Genomic DNA, 27,948 nt, shown 5'->3' on the forward strand with positions numbered 1-27,948 from the left:
TCACGCCTACAGTCCAGATAATGCTGAACAGAATGTACGTTACAGAGAAAGAAAAACTAAAGCATTTCATTGACACTGTCTCATGTATAGTGGACTCTCTCTTGCTTAATTGACAGTCATTACAACTGGCTGCAATGCTGCTTTAAATCTTTATGTGATATAATATGTGATCTCCCCTTCCTTACCTGTGACGCCATAAGCGAGAACTGGACACTCTGTCTGCCCAGTTGTGCTGCAGCCCCCCTCACAGAGCCCTGGCCCTCTGTCTGATCACAGTGGTGGACCTCCTGGGTGGGAACCAATCTGGACAACACACACACACGGCCATGGTAGAGTTTTGATGCCGGTGCAGTTTGATGTTAGTGGAGATGAGGTTATTGAGTGCCTGCGGAACTCGAATGTGTTTGTTGGCGTTCTGTATTTCGGTGCTAGTTGGCAAACCTGGACACATAGGAGTGCTATGTGATGGGTGTAGTAGAGGTCGACAGAGAAAGAGAGAGAAAGAGAGAGAGCGAGGGAGATGAATAAGGCCTCTCACCCAAGCCTCCTGCAGCAGGAGCTGGAGATGTGGTTGTGTTGACTCCCGGTGTTGATGGAAGCCTTCACCTCAGTGTCACAGCACTGTGGAAACACAACAGAACAACTACTGTGTTAACTGACAGATTACATCTCTTATAGTCAACACACTTATACTCCCACAAAGGAGAGAACAGCAGACAGGAACAAGTATATTTATCCTGCAGCTTTAGTGAGATACATTGATCTGTTTGCTTACAAAATGCTTTTCATCAAATGGGTCCCAACAGCTCTACTACACCTGCCAAGTGCCTGCCTGTAAAACTGCCAAACTACGATATAAAGTCTGAATTAAAGGCTTATCGACTCTAGAGTTTTGGTAAAATGTATTCTAGTAGTCCATTAAGCCACATTTCCCAACCAATTACAGGTAGTGTTTAAGACTAGGTGTTTTCTAGGTTTGGCATAGTTGTTTATATGCAACCACATTTGTATTGATCCTCTGTCAGAGTCAGAGACTATTAGACCATGCCTGTGCTGATGATTCAGGACTTTGGCTATTCTGCCTCATGGTTAGTGATAATACTAAACCAACCATGACTGTTTAGAAAAAAAACACCTATGGAATCTTTAGTCTCACTCCAGTGGATGTGTTGACTATTAGTTCGACCATAAGAGCAACTGACTGTGCTTGTTTTCTGAACAAGATGATGATCCCATGTTATCTGAGGCCTCTCCATGCCTTTATAATCCTGAAAACATTACTAGACAGTGAAATATTAGCCCAATCAGCAGAGCCTGCGGAATATTCTTCAACTAATCAGCGAACCGGTCAGTTCCTGATTTGAAAATAAGAGCATAGTCCAAAACCATTATGCTCAACAGCAACATCTTATGTCCAAGAGCAACATGATGTTGTCTTCTGAGCCAGAACCTTAGAACAGTGAACAACACAACAACACTTCTGAAGTGAGGATCCTGTGTTTCAGCAGTGCTGTCTTCTCCTGGGTACCTAAAGTATCCTATCTGTCTCACTCCCTGTCATCCAGCCTTTGTGTGTGTGTTCACCCAACCAGCAGAGCTGCTAACAGCCAGGGTGGGTGTCCTTTATCCTCCTCCACATCTCCCAGTGGTTCCGCCGTAGGGCACTTCATGTCACAATCCAGTGATTCACAGTAAAGGGGAAGCAGACATTGCGGCAGATTATAATGACTGCAGAGGCCTGGTGGCAGGTTGCCTAGTGGTTAAGAGCAATGGGCCAGTAACCGAAAGAGCACTGGTTCGAATCCCCGAGTCGACTAGTTGACAAATCTGTCGATGTGTCCTTGAGCGAGGCACTTAAACCTAATTGCTCATGTAAGTCGCTCTGGATAAGAATGTCTGCTAAATGACTTAAATGTAAAATGTTCTATAATGAAGTTTCTGTTGTAAATCACAAGGCTCTTCTTAGAATATAACATATCACACTTCTTCAAGTGGAAGGGAGAACAGGCAATGTTGGTGAAAACACGCAACTCTGGAGGGAGGATTTAAAACATGTTCACACTTCACAGCATATGGTGGATCCCCGTGAGTGAGAACTGAACAAGATGTCACCACCGCCCCCTCTCGATGGAGAGGGAGAGACACTGAGTGGACACATAATGATATGCTCCCCTGAACACGAGTGAACACAACCTAGTGACATAACCGCTGTGTCAGCAGTACTACCTTGAGGTTTCTGAGTGTACCTCATCTCAAGCCTTCTCTAACATTCACCATGTTGTCTTAAACAGTCAAACATGTTTTCAGGAAGCCTTCGCTAACATCCACCATGTTTCTAATGAATGGTTTCGATAGGTGAATGGAAAGATGGATAAAGGTTGGATGGGTGGATAAATGAATCATAGATGTATGAATGCATAAAACATCCTTAGAAAAGCATGTTTTCACTTGTCTTTTTCCTGCCATATTATCACTGTGTATCACAGTACATACATCGACTTGGCTCTAGGTCGTTTTTACCTCCTAGATGAAAGACTTTTGCCCACTAGGACATCAAATCCCATTGCTGTGGCTGTGTGTTTAAATGTAGTCCCCGACACACAATATGGTGTTAGTTGAGCTTCCCCCCTTAGTCCCTGCATGCTTCTCATGGCCAGGCTTATCAGCAGACCTGCAAACATGTGTTTTTGTCTCCCTTTCTGTGAAGTAAAAAAATGGCTCCAGAATTAATGGGTAACTATGGAGCGTTTAGCTGCTTAAAAAACAGATCTAAACAAGCCACAAACAAGATCAAAGATAAGCTGAGCCCCATGGAATGTTCCCTGGCGGAACGCTTACTTCAAACACACACACACAGTGTCTCGCACAACATTGCTGTGTGTGTCGGATTATAATATTTTATACTAATACAATTGTTCAGAGAAAGATATTTAATTTTTTTAAATTCTCAAAGTTATTGCCACCCCTGTTTTCAATACTCTAGCACCTGAAGAATATCAAGGATCTGGAAAGATTCTGTATGGAGGAATGGTCTAAGATCCTTCCCAACGGGTTCTCCAATCTCATAAAACATTTTAGAAAAAGGCTCAGTGTAGTTATCCTCGCAAGGGTAGGGTGCCAGAGTATTGAAAACAGCGGTGCCAATAATTTGACCCCTTTCTTTTTTTAGATTAAAAAAAATTACAAATTAAAATCTTGTTCTCTGGGCAATTTTATTCGTATGAAAGAATATAATTTAAAAAAATGTTTGAGCATACAATATAGCTCAGTATTTGTATTATTTATTTTATACAGTCTTTTTTGCTCATCTTTATTAAGGGTGCCAATAATTATGGGCAGTATGTCTATGGAGAGTCACATATGGCTTCACCTTTTCCTAATGAGAATCAATCCATTCCACTAGATGAGGTATTTAGCCACTAACTTGTGTGGCTATCTGAGCCAGATCAGCTGACACAGTACCTTCAGAAAGTATCATACCGCTTGACTTATTCCACATTTTGTTGTGTTACAGCCTGAATTCAAAATGGATAGAATGTTTGTTTCTTCTTAACCATCTACACACATTACCCAATAATGACAACATGTTTTTAGAAATGTTTGCAAATGTTTTGAAAATGAAATACAGAAATATCTCATTTACGTACAGTACAAGTCATGGACACACGTACTCATTCAAGGGTTCTTCTTTATTTTTTATTATTTTCTACATTGTAGAATAATAGTGAAGACATCAACACTATGAAATAACACATATGGAATCATGTAGTAACCCAAAAAGTGTTAAACAAATAAAAATATATTTTATATTTGAGATTCTTCAAAGTAGCCATCCTTTGCCTTGACAGCTTTTGCACACTCTTGGCATTTTCTCAACCAGCTTCATTAGGTAGTCACCTGGAATACATTTCAATTAACAGGTGTGCCTTGTTAGAAGTTAATTTGTGGAATTTCTTTCCTTAATGTGTTTGAGCCAATCAGTTGTGTTGTGACAAGATAAGTCCATATTATGGCAAGAACAGCTCAAATAAGCAAAGAGAAACGACAGTCCATCATTACTTTAAGACATAAAGGTCAGTCAATCCGGAAAATTTCAAGAACTTTCTTCAAGTGCAGTAGCAAAAACCATCAAGCACTATGATGAAACTGGCTCTCATGAGGACCGCCACAGGAAAGGAAGACCCAGAGTTACCTCTGCTGCAGAGGATAAGTTCATTAGAGTTACCAGCCTCAGAAATTGCAGCCCAAATAAATGCTTCACAGAGTTCAAGTAACAGACACATCTCAACATCAACTGTTCAGAGGAGACTGTGTGAATCAGGCCTTAATGGTCAAATTGTTGCAAAGAAACCACTACTAAAGGACACCAATAAGAAGAAGAGACTTGCTTGGGCCAAGAAACACAAACAATGGACATTAGACTGGTGGAAATCTGTCCTTTGGTCTGATGAGTCCAAATTTGAGATTTTTGGTTCCAACCGCTGTGTCTTTGTGAGATGCAGAGTAGGTGAACGGATGACCTCCGCATGTGTGGTTCCCACCGTGAAGCATGGAAGAGGAGGTGTGATGGTGTGAGTGTGCTTTGCTGGTGACACTGTCTGTGATTTATTTAGAATCCAATGCACACTTAACCAGCATGGCTACCACAGCATTCTGCAGCGATACGCCATCCCATCTCGTTTGTGCTTAGTGGGACTATCATTTGTTTTACAATAGGACAATGACCCAAAACACACCTCCAGGCTGTGTAAGGGCTATTTGACCAAGAAGGACAGTGATGGAGTGCTTCATCAGATGACCTGGACTCCACAATCACCCGACCTCAACCCAATTGTTTGGGATGAGTTGGACCACAGAGTGAAGGAAAAGCAGCCAACAAGTGCTCAGCATATGTGGGAACTCCTTCAAGAATGTTAGAAAAGCATTCCAGGTGAAGCTGGTTGAGAAAATGCCAAGTGTGTGCAAAGCTGTCATCAAGGCAAAGGGTGGCTACTTTGAAGAATCAACAATATAAAATATATGTTGATTTGTTTAACACTTTTTTGGTTACTACATGATTCCATATGTGTTATTTCATAGTGTTAATGTCTTCGCTATTATTCTATATTGTAGAAAATAGTAAAAATTAAGAAAAACCCTTGAATGAGTAGGTGTGTCCAAACCTTTGACTGGTACTGTAAGTATTCACACCCCTTTGCTATGACACTCCAAATTGAGCTCAGGTGCATCCAATTTCCTTGTGTCATCCTGTCGCTACAACTTGACTGGAGTCCACCTGTGGCCAATTCAATTATTTTGACATGATTTAGAAAGAAACACACCTGTCTATATAAGGTCCTAAACTATACCATGAAGTCCAAGGAACTGTCCGTAGATCTCCGAGATAGAAATGTGATGAGGCATATAGCTGGGGAAGGGTATAAAACAATTTCTAGAGTGTTTAAAGTTTCCAAGAGCACAGTAGTCTCCAGCATTGAGAAATTGAAAAAAGATGGAACTACCCAGACTCTGACTAGAGCTGGCTGTGCGACCAAACTGAGCAACCGGGCAAGAAGGACCTTGGTCAGGGAGATGACCGGGAACCCAATGACCACTCTGACAGAATTACAGAGTTCCTTGGCTGAGATGGGAGAACCTGCCAGAAGGACAATAGTCTCTACAGCACTTCACCAATCTGGGCTTTATGGGAGAGTGACTAGACGGAAGTCACTCCTGAGAAAAAGGCACATGACAGCATGCATGGAGTTTGCAAAAAGGCACGTGGAAGACTCTGAGAGCATAAGGCGAAAGATTCTGTGGTCTGATGAGACAAAAATTGCTCTTTGGCTTGAATGCAAAGCGCTATGTCTGGAGAAAACCAGGCACAGCTCATCACCCGTCTAACACCATCCCTACCGTGAAGCATGATGGTGGCAGCATCATGCTATGGGGATGCTTTTCAGCATCAGGGAGACTGGTAAGGATAGAGGGAACAATGAATGGAGCCAAATACAGGCAAATCCTTGATGAGAACTTGCTACAGAGTGCAAATGACCTTAGACTGGGGCGAAGATTTACGTTCCAACAGGACATTGACCCCAAACATACAGCCAAAGCAACGCTGGAATGGCTTCAGAACAAGAATGTGAAAGTACTTGAGTGGCAAAGCCAAAGCCCAGACTTGAATCCCATTGAAAATCAGTGAAAATACTTAAAGATTGCTGTTCACCGCCACTCCCCATTTAACTTAACAGAGCTTGAGAAAATCTGCAAGGGAGAATGGGAGAAAATCCCCAAATTCAGATGGGCAAAGCTGATACAGACATACCCAAGACGACTCTAAGCTGTAATCGCCGCCAAAGGTGCTTCTACAAAGTATAGACTCGGGTGTGAATACTTATGAAATTTTGTTTTCACTTTATTATGGTGTATTGTGTGTAGATGGGTAAGAATTTGTATTTATTTAATCCATTTTGAATTCAGGCTGTAACAACAAAATGTGGAATAGGTCAAGGGGTATGAATACTTTCTGAAGGCACTGTACGTGTATGAGTTCATCAACAAAGCTCTGTCTATCCCAAACCACATTGATTTGTTGGAACCTCGAATGCTCTCACAGGTATGATTCAGGCAGGTATGATTCAGAAAGCCAGTCAGTTAAATGCTGCTAGATAACACTGGGGACATTGGAAATACGCACAACACTACCTTGAGATGACATGACATCAGTTAGAAATGATGCAACTGAGTGGGTGTTTTTTGTGTGGCAGTCATCCTTGGTGTATAGAGTGACTCAGGTGAAGTGATCTGGAGGAGGGAGAGAACACAGTAGTCTCTGCCGCCCGCCCACCCACTCCCCAAGGTTAAACTCATTTATTTGTGGGTATATTTCTGTACCTCTCAGTGGAGTTGATGCTTGGTTAGTCTCGTGTATGTAGGTGTTGTTTTAACAGTCTGAGCCTGTACTTGTGGGTGGGTGCAGTATGTTGTTTTAGAGTTAGTCCAATTATTAAGTTGCAGTATGTGGGTTGTGTGCAGATATAACGCTACGGAGCTGTGAGGGGAACGGCACCTCCGTACCTTCAGGCTCTGATCAGACCCTACACCCAAACGAGGGCATTGCGTTCATCCACCTCTGGCCTGCTGGCCCCCCTACCTCTGCGGAAGCACAGTTCCCGCTCAGCCCAGTCAAAACTGTTCGCTGCTCTGGCACCCCAATGGTGGAACAAGCTCCCTCACGACGCCAGGACAGCGGAGTCACTCACCACCTTCCGGAGACACTTGAAACCCCACCTCTTTAAGGAATACCTGGGATAGGATAAAGTAATCATTCTACCCCCCCTTACCCCAACCCCCCAAAAAATTATATTGTAATTTATATAAGGTGAATGCACCAATTTGTAAGTCGCTCTGGATAAGAGCGTCTGCTAAATGACGTAAATGTAAAACGTAAATGTAAATAATATAGCTTGAACATACTGAGTCAGAAATGACTTGGATGGTATGTTTGCTCATGTTCTCTAATAACATCTTAATGAATGCTATTCATTGACTGAAATGAATTATGTAGGCAGTGAACTCAGTGCACTTGCATTACTGGTTTGCCTTTCCATCTTTCATATAGATTGATTCCACCAATTTTGTTTGTATAATTCTCTTATGATGTTAGTATGATGGGGTCTTCAGCTGTGTATTGACTTCATTATGAGGCTGTTGTTCATCCTGTATGTGGAGGAGTCACTGTTACAGTATGTTACATTAGCTCTTCCTTTAGCCACAGACACAGTGTGATGAGAGTGTCTGAGTGGTGCAGAGGGTCAATATGGGGACTCTACAAACCCTAGAATCAAAGCCATTAAGAATTGATGAGACTGGGCTCAGTGGAATACAATGAGGGAATACATTATCTGGATAAATGATGAGTCACTGTGGTCTCTCTGAGTGCTTCTCTCCTCCTATCCCTTTATCTCTCACTTTCACTCCTCTTTTATCTTCATTTGGAATGCAACTGAATAGTATCTGAGATTTAATTTAGGTTCATAAAAACCCATGCGCCTTAAAATGAAGGAAGGATGAGTGTTCCAGTATACCTTGCACTGGACCAGCAGGGCAGTGAGAGGCCTCTCTGTCCTCTGCCTCTCCTTCCTCCCCTCTTCTGTTTTATCGTTCCCGCCGTGCTGCCCGTCTTCCCCCCGCCTCGCTGCTGCTCCTCCTCCTCGTCCGACCTCGTCTCTAGGCTCCTTTCATGCTCTCCTCCTCCTCTCCTCCGTGGAGTCTTCAGCCGTGCTCTCACTCTTCTCCTCTGCGTCGCCGGCGCCCCCCTCCTTGCTGTCGACCAGGGGCGAGGGTCTCCCCACGTGGGCCACGCCACGCAGCTGTGTGATGTTTCCCGCCATGAGGCGGCGCTGCACGATGCTGTGGGGTTGCTGTAACCAGGAGACAGGGCAGGTAGAGGGATGTCAGACACCATTTTCAATGGAGTCAGAAAAAACCTGTGCATTTAGGGCTGGGTTAAGGCTAATCCTGGACTAGATTAGATTACAGAGTTTAATAGTCACATGTACAGGGTTGCAGATGTAATTACAGGGTACAGTGAAATTCTTGAGCTCCGAGCTCCAACAATGCACAACAAAGTGAAATAAAACAATAAACATGTAATAAAAATAGATAATAAAATTTTAATAATAATATATACATATTAACAACTGTGGCAATGATAAATGTCCATTGGGGTGGGGGCAGGGTGACTCAAAAGCATGTCACTAGAGAATCTCAATTGAAAGTGCTTTTTAGACCTGGACTAGCCTTAATCTGTGTCTGAGAGCCCGCCCCTTAGTTTAATTGGTAGTGCATAGTAGACCAGAAATGGTAAGTGACCAGAGAGACGAGAGAACCAGCTAGTCTCATGCAGTCTCTGTTCAATGTTTGTCACGAACAGAAGAGGACCCAAGAGCGCAACTTCAAATTCAGAGTTCTTTATTCAAGGTTACAGGCGGGAAGAGGAGTCCCAGGGGTGTCAGGGGTCTTTTCAGGGTCCTCCTGTTGGGTGCCTGTGCTCGGGGGTCACCAAATGTCCGGGGGTGTCCAGTCCAAGTGTAGTGTTGTGTGTTCCCAGTGATGGAGCGGCGTATCGGGCTGAGGGTGGTGAAACGTCTGGGCACGCTCATCTGGTGGTCGGAGACCGGAGGGGCTGAAGATCGGAGAGTAGTCGAGGGTCCAGAAGGCAGGTTGGGATAGCCGGGGCAGTAGAACAAGGGAGGCAGTCAAGAAAGGATCGGGTATCACAAAACAGGAGTCAGAGCGCAGACAGGCAGGTTACTGGTCCGGGTTTGAAGACGATCTGACAGGGCTTGGCTGAAAACCAGGGCTTGATATACTGGGAGAGGTAGTGGGGAAATGCAGTTCAGCTGGCAGAGTAATCAGAACAGAGTGAGGCAAGGTGAGGATGGTGAGTGGGAAATGCAGTGCAGCTGGCCGGGTAACAAGAGCAGAGCAGGGCAGGTGGAGCTAGTTAGGCTGAGAGTAGAGAGAGGGAGGTGAGCAGAGTGGAAGATAATTGAATGCAATTAATGTTGCTACCAAGGAGAGAGAGTGCTCATGACAGGACCCCCCTCCAAGGGACGGCCCCAGAAGTCCCAAGAACAACATCATGCCGGGAGGGTGGAGGGGAGCAGGCGGCGGGTCAGAACTCCTCCGAGCGGTCCGAGTGAATCTCCTATCCTCAGAAGGAGCTGGAGGGTCACGGGGTCCGGGGAGACAGGACAGGCACTGAGAGGAGCAGGGACGGGCTCGACGGCTGGAACCCCTCTTGGGACGGCCCTACGGATTGCAGGCTGATCAGATGTAGTCCGGTGGAAGTCAGTGACCTAAGGGTCCGGTCCACTATCCTCCTGGCCGGGATCCAGGTCCTCTCCTCTGGACCATATCCTCCCAATCAACGAGTACTGGAGACCCTTCGCTTAGAGCGGAGCAGCCGCCGAATGGTGAAGACAGGACCGCCATCTACGAGGCGCGGAGGAGGTGGCGCCGGGCTGCAGGGACCAGGGGACTTTCATGGACGGCTTGACCTTGGAGACGTGGAAGATGGGGTGGACCAGGATGGAAGCGGGCAACTGAAGTGTCGGACCGCCGTTGGACTGATGACTTTCTGCACAGGAAAAGGGACCAATGAAGCGAGGGGCCAGCTTTCGTGATACAACCCGCAGCGGCGATCCCGGGCAGACAGCCAGACCTTCTGACCAACCCGGTAAGTAGGTGCTGGGGTCCTCCGTCGGTTGGCACCGACGGCGTGTAGCTGGTTCCAGACTTCAGGAGCACAGTGCGAGCCTGGGCCCAAGTGCGGCGGCAGCGGCGGGCATACGCAAGAGCAGACGGACAGGTGGCATCCGCTTCTCCTGGCTGGCAACACAGTGGAGGTTGATACCCGTGTAGGACTACACTGAAAGGGGGAGAGCCCGGTGGAGGAACTGGTGAGTGAATTATGGGCATATTCCACCCAGGAGCAGGTGTTGAGCCCAGGCCCGGGGATTTTGGGAAGCCACACACCTCAGTGCCTTCTCCAGCTCCTGGTTCATGTCCGTTCAGTCTGGCCGTTTTGACTTGCGGGTGAATCCAGACGATAGGCTGGCGGTGGCTCTAAGGAGATGACAGAACTCCTTCCAAAGGTTGCTGAGAATTGCGGGCCCCGGTCTGACACTATATCCTGGGAGTGGCCATGGATACGAAACACATGTTCCAGGACCACCTGGGAGGTCTCTTTAGCAGAGGGTAGTTTGGGAAGGGGCACGAAGTGGGTCATCTTACTAAAGCGGTCAACAATGGTAAGGATGACTGTGTGTCCGTCAGAGGGCGGAAGGCCGTAACAAAGTCCAGTGAAACGTGGGACCAGGGCCTCTTGGGTAAGGAGTAGGGTTGCAGCAACCCAGCAGGAGGCTGGTTGGGAGTCTTGTTTCGGGTTGGCAAGTGGGACAAGCTCGGATGAATTCTCGGACATCCCGTCTACATCCCCCGCCACCAGAAACCGCTGGCGGACCAGATGAAGGGTGACGAAAGATGCCGGGATGACAGGCCAGACCGGGGATTCGTGCCCCCACTGAATCACAGGTGACCTGAGATTTGCTGGAACAAACAGACGGTTGGGGGCGCTGGTGCTTGGGGACCTGGCTGGTCGAAGAGCCTCCCATGACCTGCTTCTCGATCTCCCAGGTGAGGGCCGCTACGACTCAAGTGGCTGGGAAGAATGGGAGCTGTCATGGCGTGGTGGGTCTCGTCCTTCTGAAACATCCGGGAAAGAGCATCAGGTTTGATGTTCTACAGAGATCCCCGGGCGGGGAGAAAACGTGAAATTGAAGCGCGTAAAGAACAGAGACCACCGCTGTTGACAGGGAGTTCAGCCTCCTGGCTGTTTGGATATACTCCAGGTTCTTGTGGTCTGTCCACACATTTACGAATGGTTCCTTTGACCCCTCTAACCAGTGCCGCCATTCTTCAAAGGGCGAGCTTGACAGCCAACAGCTCGCGGTTTCCCAATGTCGTAGTTGCATTCGGCAGGGGTTCAGCCGACGGGAGTAGAAGGCACAGGGTGCATCTTGCCATCCTCAGCTGCTCTTTGAGAAAGCACTGCCCACTCCCAACGAAGCATCTTACCTCCACCACAAACTGCCTTGCTGCATCCTGGCATCTGGAGGATGGGAGCAGAAGTGAAACATGTCTCGAGGATATTGAAGGCCTTATCAGCAGCTGATGTCCATTGGTACGGTTGTTTAGTGCTGGTTAGCGCCGTGAGGGGTGCAGCCACTGTGCTGATAGTTTCTGATGAATCCTCCTATAAAAGTTGGCAAAGCCCAGGAACTGTTGCAACTTCTTCCGAGACTCAGGAACTGGCCAGAAGTGACAGCCGACACCTTCGTGAGATCCATCTGAATGCTGCCCTCGGTCACCACATACCCCAGGAATGAAACGGTCTTGGCATGGAACTCGGGACTTCTCTGCCTTCAAGAAAAGAGAGTTCTCCAGCAGTGCGGCGCGGACCAACCGGACGTGGTGCGTGTGTTCTGACAGAGTCTTTGAGAATATTAAAATATCGTCAAGGTACACAAATACGAACGTATTTGGCATGTCCCTGAGGATATCATTCACTAGGGGCTTGAAAAACTGCTTGGGGCATTGGTGAGGCGCGAAGGGCATGACGAGGTATTCATAGTGGCGGTTGGTGTGTTGAACGCGGTCTTCATTCGTCTCCCTCCCTCATCCGCACCAGATGGTAGGCATTGCGAAGGTCCAGCTTAGTGAATGCAGTGGCTCCTGCAGCAGTTCGAAGGCAGACGAGTAAGGGCAGTGGGTAGCGATTCTTAACCGTGATGTCGTTCAGACCCCGGTAAATCTATGCATGGGCCGAAGAGAACCGTCCTTCTTGCCGACAAAGAAGAATCCCGCTCCTGCGGGGAAGACAACGGTCCTAATTATCCCGGAGGCAAGAGAGTCATTAATGTAGTCCTCCATGCTTTCTTTCCGGGGCTGACAGTGAATACAGACGACCTTGGGAGGTGCTGTGCCAGGCAGAGGAGATCAATCGCGAGTCATAGGGTCTGTGTGGGGGTAGAGATGTCGCCTTGGATTTGTTGAACACCTCTTTCAGGCTGTGGTAACAGGCCGGAACATTGGATATGTCGCGAGGTAGCGCTAGATCCTTCCCGGTGAACGGGCAGGGTGGCCCCCCCTTAAACAAGGTCTGGTGACAACTCCTTCCCCACTCACGGACTGTTCCTGTCTCCCCAGTCGATGTGGGGGTTGTGCTGACGGAGCCACGGGTATCCAAGAATGAGTGGTTGGCCAGGTGAGTGTAGGAGGTGAAACTGGATGGACTCCTGGTGGTTTCCTGACAGCAGGATTGTCACAGGGGCGGAGATATGAGTGACAGTGCCAAGATGATGCCCATCCAGGGCTCGTGCAGGAATGGGTTGTGTCAGTTGATGATGGTTCACGCCCAGTTGCTGTGCAAGCTCAGGGTCCATGATGTTTGCTTCGGCTCGGAATCCACAAGGGCGGCCAATGTATGAGTCTTGTCAGAAAGCTGAAGGCGGAGATGAAGCAGGGTCTTTCGGATGGAGGGAGACTGAAGGCTTGCTGAGCTCACCGGATCTCCCCCTACACCTGGTGAGCTGCGGCTTTTGCCGGACAAGTAGCGACACGGTGATTCTCGCCACCACAGTAGAGGCAAAGGTTGGAGCTTAGACGGCGCCGACGCTCCTCGGGAGTCAGAGAGGCACGGCCAATCTCCATGGGCTCAGGCTGATTGAGTTGGCTATGGGACTTGACAGGCAGGGGCTGGACGAGCGGTATCGACCAGTACGGATGGCAGGTTGACTGAGACGGCTTCTCCCTCCTCCCGGGTCTGTATACGGCGGTCAATGCGAACGCAAGGTCAATGGCGGCATCAAAGCGTTGAGGGCGGGTCATGGTGGAAACAAGCTCGTCCCTTGATATAGTCCGGGCCAGGCTTGGAGGAAGGCTTGCACCAGTGCCTCTAGGTTAAACGAGCTTTGACTGGCCAGGGTACGAAAGTCAGAATGGAGAAGTCTGCCACTGTCCGATTGCCCTGACGGATGGTGAGCAGAGCTTGTGACGCTTCGGCTGTTGGCGAGCCTAGGTCAAAGACCTTTAACATCTCCTCCTCAAAGGCACTGAAGGAGGCACAGGCTGGGGTTTGCGGTCGGATTTCGCCGTTCCCCACAACCGAGCTCGACCGGTGAGATGTGTGATGACATACCCCACCTTGGCTCCCTCTGTTGAGAAAGTCCTGGGCTGTAGTGCAAACTGGATTCGGCAGCTGCTCAGAATGGTCTTACTTGCTTCTGGTTGCCATCAAAACGTTCCGGGGTTCCCAATCCTTGGTTCAGGAGCGTGGGGATCTGGTGGCAGCACTGCCGGGCCTGCCAGCATTGGGACTCCAGCGGAGGGATGAAGGAGTATCGGTGGTACAGGGAACAAAGGACCAGGGGGTGCAGGTGGAGTAGCCGGGCTTGAGAGTAGTTGCAGGGCTTGGGCTAGCTGTTGTTGCTGCAGTTGAACTGTTGTTGCTGCTGGTTGAATAGCTGGAGAAGGAGGCGTGTCGCCAGCCATCCGATTTATGTCTCCCTCAGAGCGTTCCAGTCGCTGTAGGGCAGTCCTCTCTGGCTCTTCCTCCATCGGGTGAGTCAGGGAGTGCGCTGGGTCCATGATGGTCAGATCGTTCTGTCACGAACAGAAGAGGACCCAAGAGCGCAACTTCAAATTCAGAGTTCTTTATTCAAGGTTACAGGCGGGAAGAGGAGTCCCAGGGGTGTCAGGGGTCTTTCAGGGTCCTCCTGTGGGTACCTGTGCTCGGGGGTCACCCAGTGTCGGGGTGTCCAGTCCAAGTGCTTAGTGTGTGTGTTCCCCAGTGATGGAGCGGCGTATCGGGCTGAGGTGGTGAAACGTCTGGGCACGCTCATCTGGTGGTCGGAGACCGGAGGGCTGAAGATCGGAGAGTAGTCGAGGTCCAGAAGGCAGGTTGGGATAGGCCGGGCAGTAGAACAAGGAGGCAGTCAAGAAAGGATCGGTATCAAACAGAGTCAGAGCGCAGACAGGCAGGTTACTGGTCCGGGTTTGAAGACGATCTGACAGGGCTTGGCTGAAAACCAGGGCTTGATATACTGGGAGAGGTAGTGGGGAAATGCAGTTCAGCTGGCAGAGTAATTAGAACAGAGTGAGGCAAGGTGAGGATGGTGAGTGGGAAATGCAGTGCAGCTGGCCAGGTAACAAGAGCAGAGCAGGGCAGGTGGAGCTAGTTAGGCTGAGTAGAGAGAGGGAGGTGAGCAGAGTGGAAGATAATTGAATGCAATTAATGTTGCTACCAGGGAGAGAGAGTGCTCATGACAATGTTAGAATGTTAAGATGATTCCATATTCTTCAGGACAGAGAGTTCTGTAAATATGATACATTTCTATCTAAGTGTTCTGTACAGCTTTCATGTCCATTTACTCAGACCAACCCCATTCCATAGAGACATTAAGGCAACTGTTGTTTTATGATTTGATAATTGCCTGGATGACTAACAAGAAATTTGATTTTAAACCATTTCAGAACAACTGGTGGGCAATGGCTGAGTTGAACAATTGTTTTCATGCGATAAATCTAAAGTAAATCAAATTTTGAGATCCAGCGCCTCATGGTAATCTAATTGTTTTCCAGTAGGGAGTCACTTTAGAGAAAGATGTAAATACTTTTTCTAAGAGGCCATGTGGTTTGAAGTGAACAGAAGGTTCACAGTTGTCGCAGTTGTAAATGAGAACTTGTTCTCAACTGGCTTACCTGGTTAAATAAAGGTGAAATTAAAATTAAAAAGGTCAGCCAACACCAGCAAAGCCAACAGCATCAATGCCCCAGAAGGAGGATGACAGTCATTTCAGATATCATAACTGCTGCTGAAAAATGGTGCTGCTACTGACGTGATGGAAACGTCCATTCTCTCTATGCCAGAGGCACATCATTAGCCTCTGCCTCTAACCCTAGGAAGCTCTTTGCCACCTTCTCCTCCCTGCTGAATCCTCCTCCTCCTCCCCCTCCCTCCTCCCTCTCTGTGGATGACTTCGTCAACCATTTTGAAAAGAAGGTTGACGACATCCGATCCTCATTTATTAAGTCAAATGACACTGCTCACACTGCCCTACCCTATGCTTTGACTTACATTTTTAAAATTTTTAGTCATTTAGCAGACGCTCTTATCCAGAGCGACTTACAGTTAGTGAGTGCATACATACTTTTTTCATACTGGCCCCCCGTGGGAATCAAACCCACAACCCTGGCATTGCAAACGCCATGCTCTACCAACTGAGCTACATCCCTTCTTTCTCCCCTCTCTCTCCAGATGAAATCTTGCGACTTGTGACAGCCGGCCGCCCAACAACCTGCCCGCTTGACCCTATCCTCTCCTCTCTTCTCCAGACAATTTCCAGAGACCTTCTCCCTTACCTCACCTCGCTCATCAACTCATCCTTGACCGCTGGCCATGTCCCTTCCGTCTTCAAGAGAGCGAGAGTTGCACCCCTCCTCAAAAAACCTACACTCGATCCCTCCGATGTCAACAACTACAGACCAGTATCCCTTCTTTCTTTTCTCTCCAAAACTCTTGAGCGTGCCATCTCTAGTCAACTCTCCTGCTATCTCTCTCAGAATGACCTTCTTGATCCAAACCAGTCAGGTTTCAAGACTGGTCATTCAACTGAGACTGCTCTTCTCTGTGTCACGGAGGCTCTCCACACTGCTAAAGCTAACTCTCTCTCCTCTGCTCTTATCCTTCTAGACCTATCCGCTGCCTTTGATACTGTGAACCATCAGATCCTCCTCTCCACCCTCTCCGAGTTGGGCATCTCCGGCTCTGCTCACTCTTGGATTGCGTCCAACCTGACAGGTCGCTCCTACCAGGTGGCGTGGCGAGAATCTGTCTCCGCACCACGTGCTCTCACCACTGGTGTCCCCCAGGGCTCAGTTCTAGGCCCTCTCCTATTCTCTCTATACACCAAGTCACTTGGCTCTGCCATATCCTCACATGGTCTCTCCTATCATTGCTACGCAGACGACACACAATATATTTTCTCCTTTCCCCCTTCTGATAACCAGGTGGCGAATCGCATCTCTGCATGTCTGGCAGACATATCAGTGTGGATGTCGGATCACCACCTCGCTGAACCTCGGCAAGACGGAGCTGCTCTTCCTCCCGGGAAGGACTGCCCGCTCCATGATCTCGCCATCACGGTTGACAACTCCATTGTGTCCTCCTCCCAGAGTGCAAAGAACCTTGGCGTGACCCTGGACAACACCCTGTCGTTCTCCGCTAACATCAAAGCGGTGACCCGATCCTGCAGGTTCATGCTCTTCAACATTCGCAGAGTACGACCCTACCTTACACAGAAAGCGGCACAGGTCCTAATCCAGGTGGCACTTGTCATCTCCCATCTCGATTACTGCAACTCGCTGTTGGCTGGGATCCCTGCCTGTGCCATTAAACCCCTACAACTTATCCAGAACGCTGCAGCCCGTCTGGTGTTCGACCTTCCCAAGTTCTCTCATGTCACCCCGCTCCTCCGCACATTCCACTGGCTTCCAGTTGAGGCTTGCATCTACTACAAGACCATGGTGCTTGCCTACGGAGCTGTGAGGGGAATGGCACCTCCTTACCTTCAGGCTCTGCTAGCTCCCCTACCTCTACGGAAGCACAGTTCCCGCTCAGCCCAGTCAAAACTATTTGCTGCTCTGGCACCCCAATGGTGGAACAAGCTCCCCAACGACGCCAGGACAGTGGAATCACTGACCACCTTCCGGAGACACTTGAAACCCTATCTCTTTAAGGAATACCTGGAATAGTATAAAGTAATCCCCCCACCCCTACCATTTCAGGGGACCAAAAGTACTGGGATAAATTCACTTGTGTATTAAAGTAGTCAAAAGGTTAGTATTTGGTCCCATATTCCTAGCACGCAATGACTACATCAAGCTTGTGACTCTACAAACTTGTTGGATGCATTTGCTGTTTGTTTTGGTTGTGTTTCAGATAATTTTGTGCCCAATAGAAATGAATGTTAAATTATCTATTGTGTAATTTTGGAGTCACTTTTATTGTAAATAAGAATAGAATATGTTTCTAAACACTTCTACATTAATGTGGACGCTACCATGATTACGGATAGTCCTGAATTAATTATTAATAATTATGAGTGAGAAAGTTACAGACTCACAAATATCATACCCTCAAGACGTGCTAACCTCTCACCATTACAATAACAGGGGAGGTTAAATGTTTTTGTGTGTGTGGTATGACATTTGTGCGTTTGTAACTTTCTCACTATTCATCGTTCACGATTCATTTCAAAATCTCTGAGCGATGGCTACTGTAAAGTGAGAAAGATTGCATCAGGAGAGTAGGCTAAAATTAAGATCCTACATCTGTAGGTGTGTTCTGCTGCTGGTGTTGTGAGAGACTGCAGTTTCTCTAAAGGCTCTGTATCACACTGGAAGTGTCTGGTGAGAGTTTACACAGACATGACCCTTGACCTCCTCAACACCTTCAGTAGATGAGCAGTTGTCCGTTGTGTACAAAGCCTTGAGTCTGTAGTCTAGTGCATCCTCTAAGAGATACTATTACAGAGAGAATCTTCAGGACATCACAACACAAACAGCCTCATTACTGTGTAGTGATACAATGTCACCTCTGATAGGGTTTAATTTATAGTTCTATAATAAATCATATTATTTTATATTTCCTCCGTATGGAAGTGTTATTAGAAAACCTCATAGCCTTGGAACCTTGTATACTTCTATCTCATTACATGGCCCACTCCTGTAATCACAGTATTGTATTGTATTGCACCAGATACGTAGAGCACAATTCCCCAGAGGGACTCCTGTCTAAATACTGTGATTGTGCAATCATACCCCCATAGCCTGAGGAACAGATGGAGCAAGACTGAGAGGAAGAAGAAGGATAAATGCCACGCTGTTATTTTGTCCCATTCTTTTCTCATTTGATTGCATTGTTCGTCATTGTTTTGTATTGTGCAGTGTGCAGGGCTAATTTACCATTCTCTACGCAGTGCTGGAAGCTGCTGCTTGCTCTGCCTGTTTACAATATGAATGAAGATGAGGGGAGACTTTTATGAGGGAGAGGGAGAGAGGGAGAATTCATGAGAGAATGAGAGAGGGCACAGCGAAAATGAATGAGAGAGAGAGCGAGAATAAGAGGGATGGAGAGATCTCAGTAGATCCAGATCCTGGCTACAATACTGTCCTCTCATGCACTCTCATGGCTGTGTGTGTACAGTGTGTACAATGTGTACAGTGTGTTTATAATGGCGTTCCTTCTGCTCAACAACACTGATTGACATCGGTCTCTCAGCAACACACCTTGTCATCCCAGAGGTCACCTAGGAGTCACACTGTATTCCTCTCTTCATATAGACTCATCCCAGTCCTATCTGTCATCCCTTTATTTCTGCCCCTACATCTCCTACCATTTTGCCTCTCTCTCTCCCCTCCATCACTGTTGTCTACCAGTGCAAAGGCAAAAGTATATTGTTGCTGTTGCTACCTCATAGTCCAACCAAGGTTTATGGATATAGGAACAGACTGGGTATGATGTGAGAGGTATTCGATCACTCTTTGAGGACATGTAACTTAGATAGAAAAATACTTCTGTGTTGTTCCAAACCAACTCGTTTGGGCATTACACCATTAATCTGAGTACTTTAGAAGCTACCAGTCTGTATGTCATTGTCCTCCCAACCCAGCCTCAGTTCTAGCTGATTGTGTAGTTGCTAGGCTGAGTAGTGTTAGTCAGCTCTGACACAAGCTGTGAAGATGGCCTCTCCACAGGAGCACTCCCCAGAATAGGCTTTTCACAATGAGCAGCTTGACGTCCGCTCCACACCACTCCACATCAATCAACAGGGCCACTTGGAACGGGCCTGAATCATAGTGATCTATTATTATAATCTTCGCATTCTTCTGGTGCTGGAGCAAAGTGGACAGTGTTTTCTGACTGTGTCATAATTGACAACCATTAAAATCAAGCCCTTTGACCTCACACTCACCTTCCCAGCTATCAACACTCATAGAGAGAGAACCCACCCATAGAGAATAGACTGGTTTTATCTCGATGTCCGCAGCCCTTTATCAAAGATGTAATTGGAAAACCAGCAGTGTACTGTGTGTCATTCTCGTTTGACCCTCACCATTCAGCCTTCTATCTTCCATCAGCACCAGCCTTATCAAAGGCAACACAGAAATGGTGGAATTTTAGCAACGTTTTTTCATTTACATTTCTCAAAGGCTGCAGCATCAGCTAATTTATGATCTAAGTCCGACAATGATTAAGGTACTTCAACACGTATTCCCCCGCTCCTTCCTGCTGTAATGAACAGCGTGTGTACGGAAACACACGCAGGGAAATAGAGAATGAACCCAGGTAAATGGGTGGCTGGCTGATGGATGGGCTTCCCTGGGTGAACCACTAAAGGTTCATCTGGAGGGAGGAGTCACAGTGTGCGTCCACAAATGGCACCCTGTTCACTATTTTGACCAGAGCCCTATGGCATCCTAATAGGCTGCCATTTCAGACGCAGACACAGTCTGTGGTACTGCTGATTTCATTTGCTTATCTGACTGTGTCCCAGCGTGTTGCTTTTTACATTTATGGAGTTTTTGTTTGGTCCTCGGGAGGAGATGTAAAAAATGAAGAAATAAACATATTTCTCTTTGACACTTTGGCAAGCATTAATTAGTCCACAGTCATGTAACAGGGATTGGGGAAGGAAATGGCACAAAAAGGAGAGAGAAAGACAAAGAGAGAGAGAGAGAGAGAGAGAGAGAGAGAGAGAGAGAGAGAGAGAGAGAGAGAGAGAGAGAGAGAGAGAGAGAGAGAGAGAGAGAGAGAGAGAGAGAGAGAGGTAGAAGTTGCCTGGTTGCCTGCCTCCCCTCCGAAGGAGAAAACCCTCCTTTAAATCGCATTATTATTAATCAGTGAAAGAAAAAACTCCATTAACCATACTTCCCCTCCTCAGTGCTTCCCTCAGACTGGCAAAGAGCAGAACAGATTGAAGCTGACAGCAGCGTACCCAATGTAATTCCCCCAGTCCATGTGAGTGAGGAAGCAGCTGGCTGTTGTAGGTTCCGATTGCCCTGCAGCTACAGCGAGGTCAGACTCGGCTTGTGGAAATGATGTTTGGATGCAGATCCTCTGTCCACAACAAGCGGCCTGTGTGGAGTGGTTGTGAACTGCCATACATTATGTGCCCAGCCTTTTTCTAAAGTTCAAATGCAGTTCACTGTTCTAGCGCTGCACTTTGGAGGACGTGCTTAGTCTTTTGTCTGGTTTCAGGGACAGAGATGAAAGTGGCTGTAAAATAAACAGTTTGGAGACAAAGCTTATAATAATGTCCCATATGTTGCATCTGTCTAGCCTCTTTTCTAGCCATAACATCCTCAGAGACATGATGGAGTGCTAAAGCAAGCTACTGCAAATAAACGTTGATTATTTATTCAATTTCAGCTGTCACAATGGACACGTTCAGCACTTTTGTGCCATCCGTCAAATGGCAAAAGCATGAGTACATGTAAAATTGTCTTGTTTTGCCAAATAACTCATACAAGGCTTTCATTTCATTAGTCACACTAAATATTGGGTTATCCCTTTTGAATCCCCCCCGGGATAAGGTAGCAGTCATACATCAGATATAATGCAACACAACGCCTTTATGGTTGTAAATGCATGCTGATGGTTGGTAGTCTTTATTGGCCAAGGGGCTAAATTGTAATTGGCATCCCTGCTATGAATCAGACTAATCTTTGTCTGCATCTATCAGCGGTCATGCAGATTATATTATATTGGTGAATATCATGGTTAGCCATCATTCATTTCAGCCAGCAGAGATGATGACTGGATGAGTCATAAATAGTGGTTTGTGATGGTTGGTTAAACCAACCTAGACATTCATTAAGCACATGTACAGAGGATGTGAAGGTTCCTGTCCCTTCCTGTCCCTCCCCTAGTTGGTCTCTAGAAATCAATTATCTTTTCATTTAGCTGTATAAAGACAGTATAACTTCCCATAGCCTTTCTGGTACTGAAAGTATGGAGTAGAGATTGAAATTAAACCTTTATTGGCATGACATATAATATTAACTTGTTGTTAACACTGTATAACACTTGATGAATGCCAACTGTTTTCCTCTGTGGGCTAGATGACCATTTGTTTTCGTTTTTTTAAATACTCTCCTTTACTAGATACTGAAGCAAACTGACCCAGTTAGTCAACCAGTCCAGTCAAACCACTAGACATGGCACAATCAGTTAAGAGGAAAAACAAATTGGGTCATTTATAGAATATCAATCATCAAGGACCTTGTCCTTCTCTCTCTGTTATCTGTCTGTCTGTCATATTCTATCATTCCATCTAGCATCTTTTCATGACCTCCTCAAACACACATACACACACACATGAACACACACTGTTCCTCTGTGTTCTTAATACATTTTGCAGACTGCTGATTCTGCTGATGAGCGTCCTGCAGTGACCTCCCTCAGAACACGTCCACAGTGTTCCAGTTCAAACCGGTCTCTCTATCTTCTGTCACGGTGACAGAGAAAGAACTGTCAAGAACTGTCGCTCTCTCTTTTCTCTCTCTCACTCTCTCTGAGAGATTAGAGCCTAATTACAGTGTGGGCTAATTATCTGACTGCAACAGGCTCCTCTCTCTGTCATGGCTGAAGTCACGTGACTCTGCTAATGCCTGCTTTCCCATTCTGATCAAGGTCCCCAGCCGCTGGCTTCCTGTCACACAAACCATCAGGGTGCAGCCAGCAACACATCTGCTCTCTCGCTTGTCTCTTCTCTCTCCCTCCTTCCCCCCCTCCTGTCTCTCTCTTTCTACTCTCTCTCTCTCTCCCTCTGCCATCCCCTCGGTCTCTGTGCCTCTCCCTCCCTCTCCCCCTCGCTCTCCCTCTCTCCCCCTCTGTTGTTTAGTTGTCTGTTTCACCCAGGTATTTTTAGCCGGCTGTCTGTCTGCGGAGCACGGACCAGCTCTTGGTGAACCAACGCTGCCGCCCATCAAATCGTCTGACAACTGAGAGAGGGAGAGAGAGCGGGGAGGGTGAGTGAGTGCAGAGAAGAGAGAGAGAAACAGATAGGGGGAGAGAGAGAGTGTGAAGAGAGGGTGGAGGGAGAGAGATAGAGAGAGAGAAGGGTCTTCACCTGGCTGAAGGCAGAGGAGGGCTCACCTCAGCTCTCGTCAGCCAGGCTAATTGGCTCAGTGCTGGGTTCTAATGGTAATCACTAGAACCTTCCTGAGATGTCTCCTGAATCAATTCACCATGGCCATCCACAGTCAGAGTTAGGGCACTTTTCTCAAACTTCTTAGTGAAATGTCACGGGATCTCATTGACTGGGAGAGAACTCGGTCTGTTGTTGTTCTTTGGACGTTCTAAACAATTTAATGAGATAATTGCCACCAATTAAAACGAAGAACTCAGCCAAACGCACTCAAGCCCAGACATTAACACTTGATGTGGAGATGGAAATGCCCGCTGGGTTTGTTAGCCTGGTGGTGTAACAAACTCCTCTGAGCTCCTTACTGCAGTGAGGTGATGAGAAGGGAAGGGAGGGTGCCCTACATTCTGCTCCACACTGGAACATGCGGACGCTGCAACCCGGCTCTGACCTGACAGAGACACCTGGAGCCTCCCACTTAGACAAGCCTCACTGGGTCTGTCAGGAGAGAGGATACACAGATACACTCACACATTTATCCACACACACAAAGTTAAAGAGTGGGAGGCAGAGCAGATGGAGGGATATAACTGAGAAGTGGAGAGAGGGATGCTCCTCTATTCCTTACCCTCACTGTTTTTCTAGTACTCATGGCTTTCTGGTATAAACAACACTTATGCTAAAAGTGGCCACAGTCTACCACTGCTGCGCTCATCAATTACCGCTCTTAGCTTTTCTTTTCCCCGCTCTTGAATGATGGGTTGCCTTTGCCCTTTTCATGCTCACTGCTCCCTGGCATAGGATATATATATGAGAGAGAGAGAGAGAGAGAGAGAGAGAGAGAGAGAGAGAGAGAGAGAGAGAGAGAGAGAGAGAGAGAGAGAGAGAGAGAGAGAGAGAGAGAGAGAGAGAGAGAGAGGGACTCTTATATAACTGCCTCAGTTGAAGTGGAGTTGCAAACCAGGCTACATCCAAAGCCCTGTGTGCTTTTACACCAGGAATAGTTGTATTTTAATGACCTGATAATAAGGACGAATAGCTTCATCATTCCTTAATAGGTGAAAGCACCCATGAGACTGATAATAAAGCATTATTGTAATATGAACACTATTTCAGAATGACAGACATACACACACACTACACACAACATTATTGAGATAGGAGCACTATTTCAGAATGATAGACGGACAGACACACATATACACACAGACTGTCTGTCTATTCAGCTGTGAGGTGACATCACTACCCTGTTGGTGCCTGTAAGTTGGATGCTGTTTTATCTCAGGCTAGCCCCATGCACCTTAGGGACACACCTGCTGCTTTTCTACAATTCACTTTAGTCATGTCTCCACTCAGAGCATGATTGCTTTTGACAGTCAGTACAGAGAGCGAGGCATGGCGGGGGAGCTGTAACAATGGCTGCCTCTCTGGTGTTCTGCCGTTCAGGCTCCAAGGCCATTACAATGTGAAGCAACACTGTGAGATGACATGCAAATCATTCTGTAACCCCTGTGGCCTGTTTCCTCCATCGAATGGGGTTTCTAGCAAATTAGGTATGTATCAGAGCGAGTACTTTTCTCTTTACGATGAGCAGATAATTGGTATTAGCATAAGAGGGATTTATCCCAGTAGTGTCGTTGAATTAAATGCTGCCATTCAGCAGATGTGGGCTGCATTTGGGAGGTGATGCAGAAAGGATTAGATTCAGCTCTGACTGCATTATATCTTGACTAAGTTATACATTTAACTGTAAATATACACTTAAGATGTAGCCGAAGTGTGTCAGTGCCATCATCCTCTCTTGTTGTCACCATTGTAATAAAATGTGCCCCTGAATATTGCTTGTTTGTATTCAGAATAATGGAGACACTTGTTTACAAGTCAGACACCATGGATGAATCCCAAATGGCACCTGATTTCCTACTGTATATAGTGCACTACTTTTGACCAGAGCCTTATGTGTATAGGGAATAGGGTGCCATTTGGGATGCAGCAGATGGTTACCTCCAGGTTCTCTCACTGCATAGTGATTTCATATTTTTTCAGTGTGAATAGAATCCACAGCACCAGACAGGCTCCAACAAATATTTAATTTAGCTCTAAATAACAGCTTGTTATCCTCCCACAATGCTCTTGTGAGAGAATTCAACTCTGAGAGGAAATGGGAAATAGAACGTATTTTTAATTATAAGATTTAGATATAACGTGAGAGGGTTGAGAGAGATGGAAGTTAGTCATGGAGAGGCTGCTGTGAAAGCTGTCTTTAAATACACAGTGTAATCACACACACACACTGACACACACAGTCACACACACAGTCACACACACAGTCTCACACACACACAGACAGTGTAAACACACACACACAGCACACTTCTGATGCTCTCCGCTCCAGTCATTCTGGAGATTCTTGGAGTGCGTTCTGGGAATTTGGGAGGCAGCTTTCTAATGAAGACTGTGTCAGGAGTTGACAGTGGGGCATTAAAGCCATTTTCACAGGAAGCCCTTGTGTCCATAGAGGAGGACTGGGAGAGAGAGGACTTAGGGAGGCAGTTAGGGCTGATTGAACAGGAAGTGGGAGGATGTTGGGGGACGGACGGATACTTCATAACAGGGACTGTCAGTCTGTCTTACAGTGTGTTCTGTCAGTGTGTCATGTATTGATTAGAAGAATGTGTGTGCGTGGGTGGGTGGCTGCGTGGGTGGTTGTGTTGGTGTGTACCTGCATCTTAATCTAACTTGCCTAGCTCTGTTTGTTCTGTCCCTCTGACCTCATAGCTAGTGTACTGATGGAGGGAGACGAGTGAGGACAACACTGTGTCTCTGAGGCTCCATGTTCTCTAACAGGGTTTGAAAGGCAATCCTCTCATCTACTGTACTGAATCTTTCATCATCTATGCAGTTACATGGCCTACCATCTTTTCTAGGCATCTCCTCAGATGAAGGAAATTGCAGTTGATGTTGCAGTGATAACAGTGAATGGTAGATCCATGATAAGAATATCACAGGTTTGATAGAAAAGCAATATGGTGTTAATATTCAACTCTTTTTGACAACATCAAGAGAACAGAGCAATATCATAGTCAATCAAAGGTCCTCCTCATTTGTCATAGACTCAGTACATTCACTTTGCACAGCATTTTAAACATAGTAAATCATTCAGTTAGACACAGCCAACCGTTTACCCCAGTGTTGACAAAATACTGTGACAATATTCATGTCTTTCAACTTGTCTCACAACGGTCCCCAAAGCACCAACAATGCCAAGCAGCTGGTAACAAACATAGTACAGCCTCTCAAACTAACTATCCAAATAAGCGCATTTCAACATCGTCTATCTGCCAAGGCTCATCCAAAATGCATTTAGCCACCATTAGACACCATTGGACACCATTAGCCACCATTTAGCCACCATTAGCCACCACCACTAAGAGTCAAAGTGACACAGTACCAGCAATAGAGTGAGATCTAATGGGACTTTCAGACAGCAGCCACTGACCAGGGACGTATTCATTAGGCAGCAAACAGAAGAAAACGGACTGAAACAGGGAGGGACTATCTGAACTTGTTCAATAAGAGCAGGGCACACTGTAGTAAAATATTCTGGAACAGAAAACAAACATTTTCCCTTGCAAAACGTTTTGCTACGGTGTGCCTTAATGAATACAACCTATTTATTGGACCTGCCATTAGCGGTCAAAGCGACAGTACCACCAATAACAGAATAAGAATAGTCCAATGGGACATTCAGACAGCCACTCACCAGATCTTTGGAGGTGCCCAGTCTCTTGAGCCCATCCAGGGGCAGGAGGTCGGCTGAGTCTTTGTGTGTGAACTGGGTGGCCTGCTTCAGACGCCTCTGCTGGCCGAGGATGGCTTTATCCCGGATAGCCAGATCACCCTTCTTCGACTCGCTCATGGTCAGTCAGTTAACCAGTCAGTCAGTGCAGCACAGCTAGCTAGAGTGTTGAGCAGAGCTGCTCAGTTCAGCGTACCTCTGTCTGATGTAGCCTGGTTTGGAACAGCAGAAGCAGCAGCGCAGCACTGTACTGTAAAGTCTATCCTTTTCACATCCAAGAGCTAGATCGCAGAGAGTATATGATACTGTTGATTACTCCTGTTTTAGTTGGTCTCTTCCAGAACAAATGTCTTCCTTCACCTTTACTGTGCCCGTCTTCAAACTGTTCCACCTTCAAACTGTGACCTCCCTCTCTGTGAGGTTGTTTTGAGGTGCTAGTCCTTGGCATCTATTTGTGTTCTGTGTTGTTGTCAGTGTCCACAAATTATTAGTGTGCTGATGGTCCTGTTATGTAGGCATGACTCTCTTCAGGCTGGGCTGTGTATGTGTGTCCCCTCCTCTGTCAGTGCAGTCTGTCCTTGCAGCGCTGCAGGAGCAAACTGCCTCTCTCTTTCTCTGCTCTCTTTCTCTCTCTCTCTCTGCTCTCTCTCTCTCTCTCTCTCTCTCTCTGCTCTCTCTCTCTCTCTCTCTCTCTCTCTCTCTCTGCTCTCTCTCTCTCTGCTCTCTCTCGCTCTCTGATCTCTCTCTCTCTGCTCTCTCGCTCTCTGCTCTCTCGCTCTCTCTCTTATCTCTCTCTCTGCTCTCTCTCGCTCTCTGATCTCTCTCTCTCTGCTCTTTCTTTCTCTCTCTCTCTCACTGTCTCTCTCTCTCACTGTCTCTCTCTCTCTCTCTCTCTGTCTCTTCCTCTCTCATTGCTGTTCTCTGGAGGAGTATATACCCACCCCCTCTCCCTCTCCCTCCCCTCCCCTCGCTTCAAGCCCTCTTTCCTTCACACACTCAACACACACAAATACACACACATACACATCTCGCCTAGTTTCAAAACACGACACCCACATGTTCTTGGTTAATGCCCCGTAGTGGGGGGAAACACAAAGCGAAGCAGAAAGGCGTGACAACCTGCAGCCTTCTTATTAACCCCCTAGCCTCTACACACAGAGCTTGAATACCTTACTGCCATGGCTGACATACTGTGCATACTGATTCATGCTGCTATAGAACATCAGAGATGATCACATCAGACGCTATACTGCCCTGAATAAATACATAAAGATATGAGTCTCTCCCCTTGGATCCCTTTGAGCCTTTCCCCTGAATGTTCTTGAGCCATGCACCAAGCCACATCTAAAGAACATCCAAGATGTAGCATGTTATAATGCAGTCAACCAATAT

General features: G+C 46.9%; 1 pseudogene; it reads right to left on the reverse strand.

The window, feature by feature from the left end:
* Positions 1-27,225, reverse strand: LOC123484267 (annotated as a pseudogene).
* Positions 27,226-27,948: the final 723 nt, after the last annotated feature.

This window comes from Coregonus clupeaformis, unplaced genomic scaffold, assembly GCF_020615455.1.
Source record: "Coregonus clupeaformis isolate EN_2021a unplaced genomic scaffold, ASM2061545v1 scaf0249, whole genome shotgun sequence".
Lineage (NCBI taxonomy): Eukaryota > Metazoa > Chordata > Actinopteri > Salmoniformes > Salmonidae > Coregonus > Coregonus clupeaformis.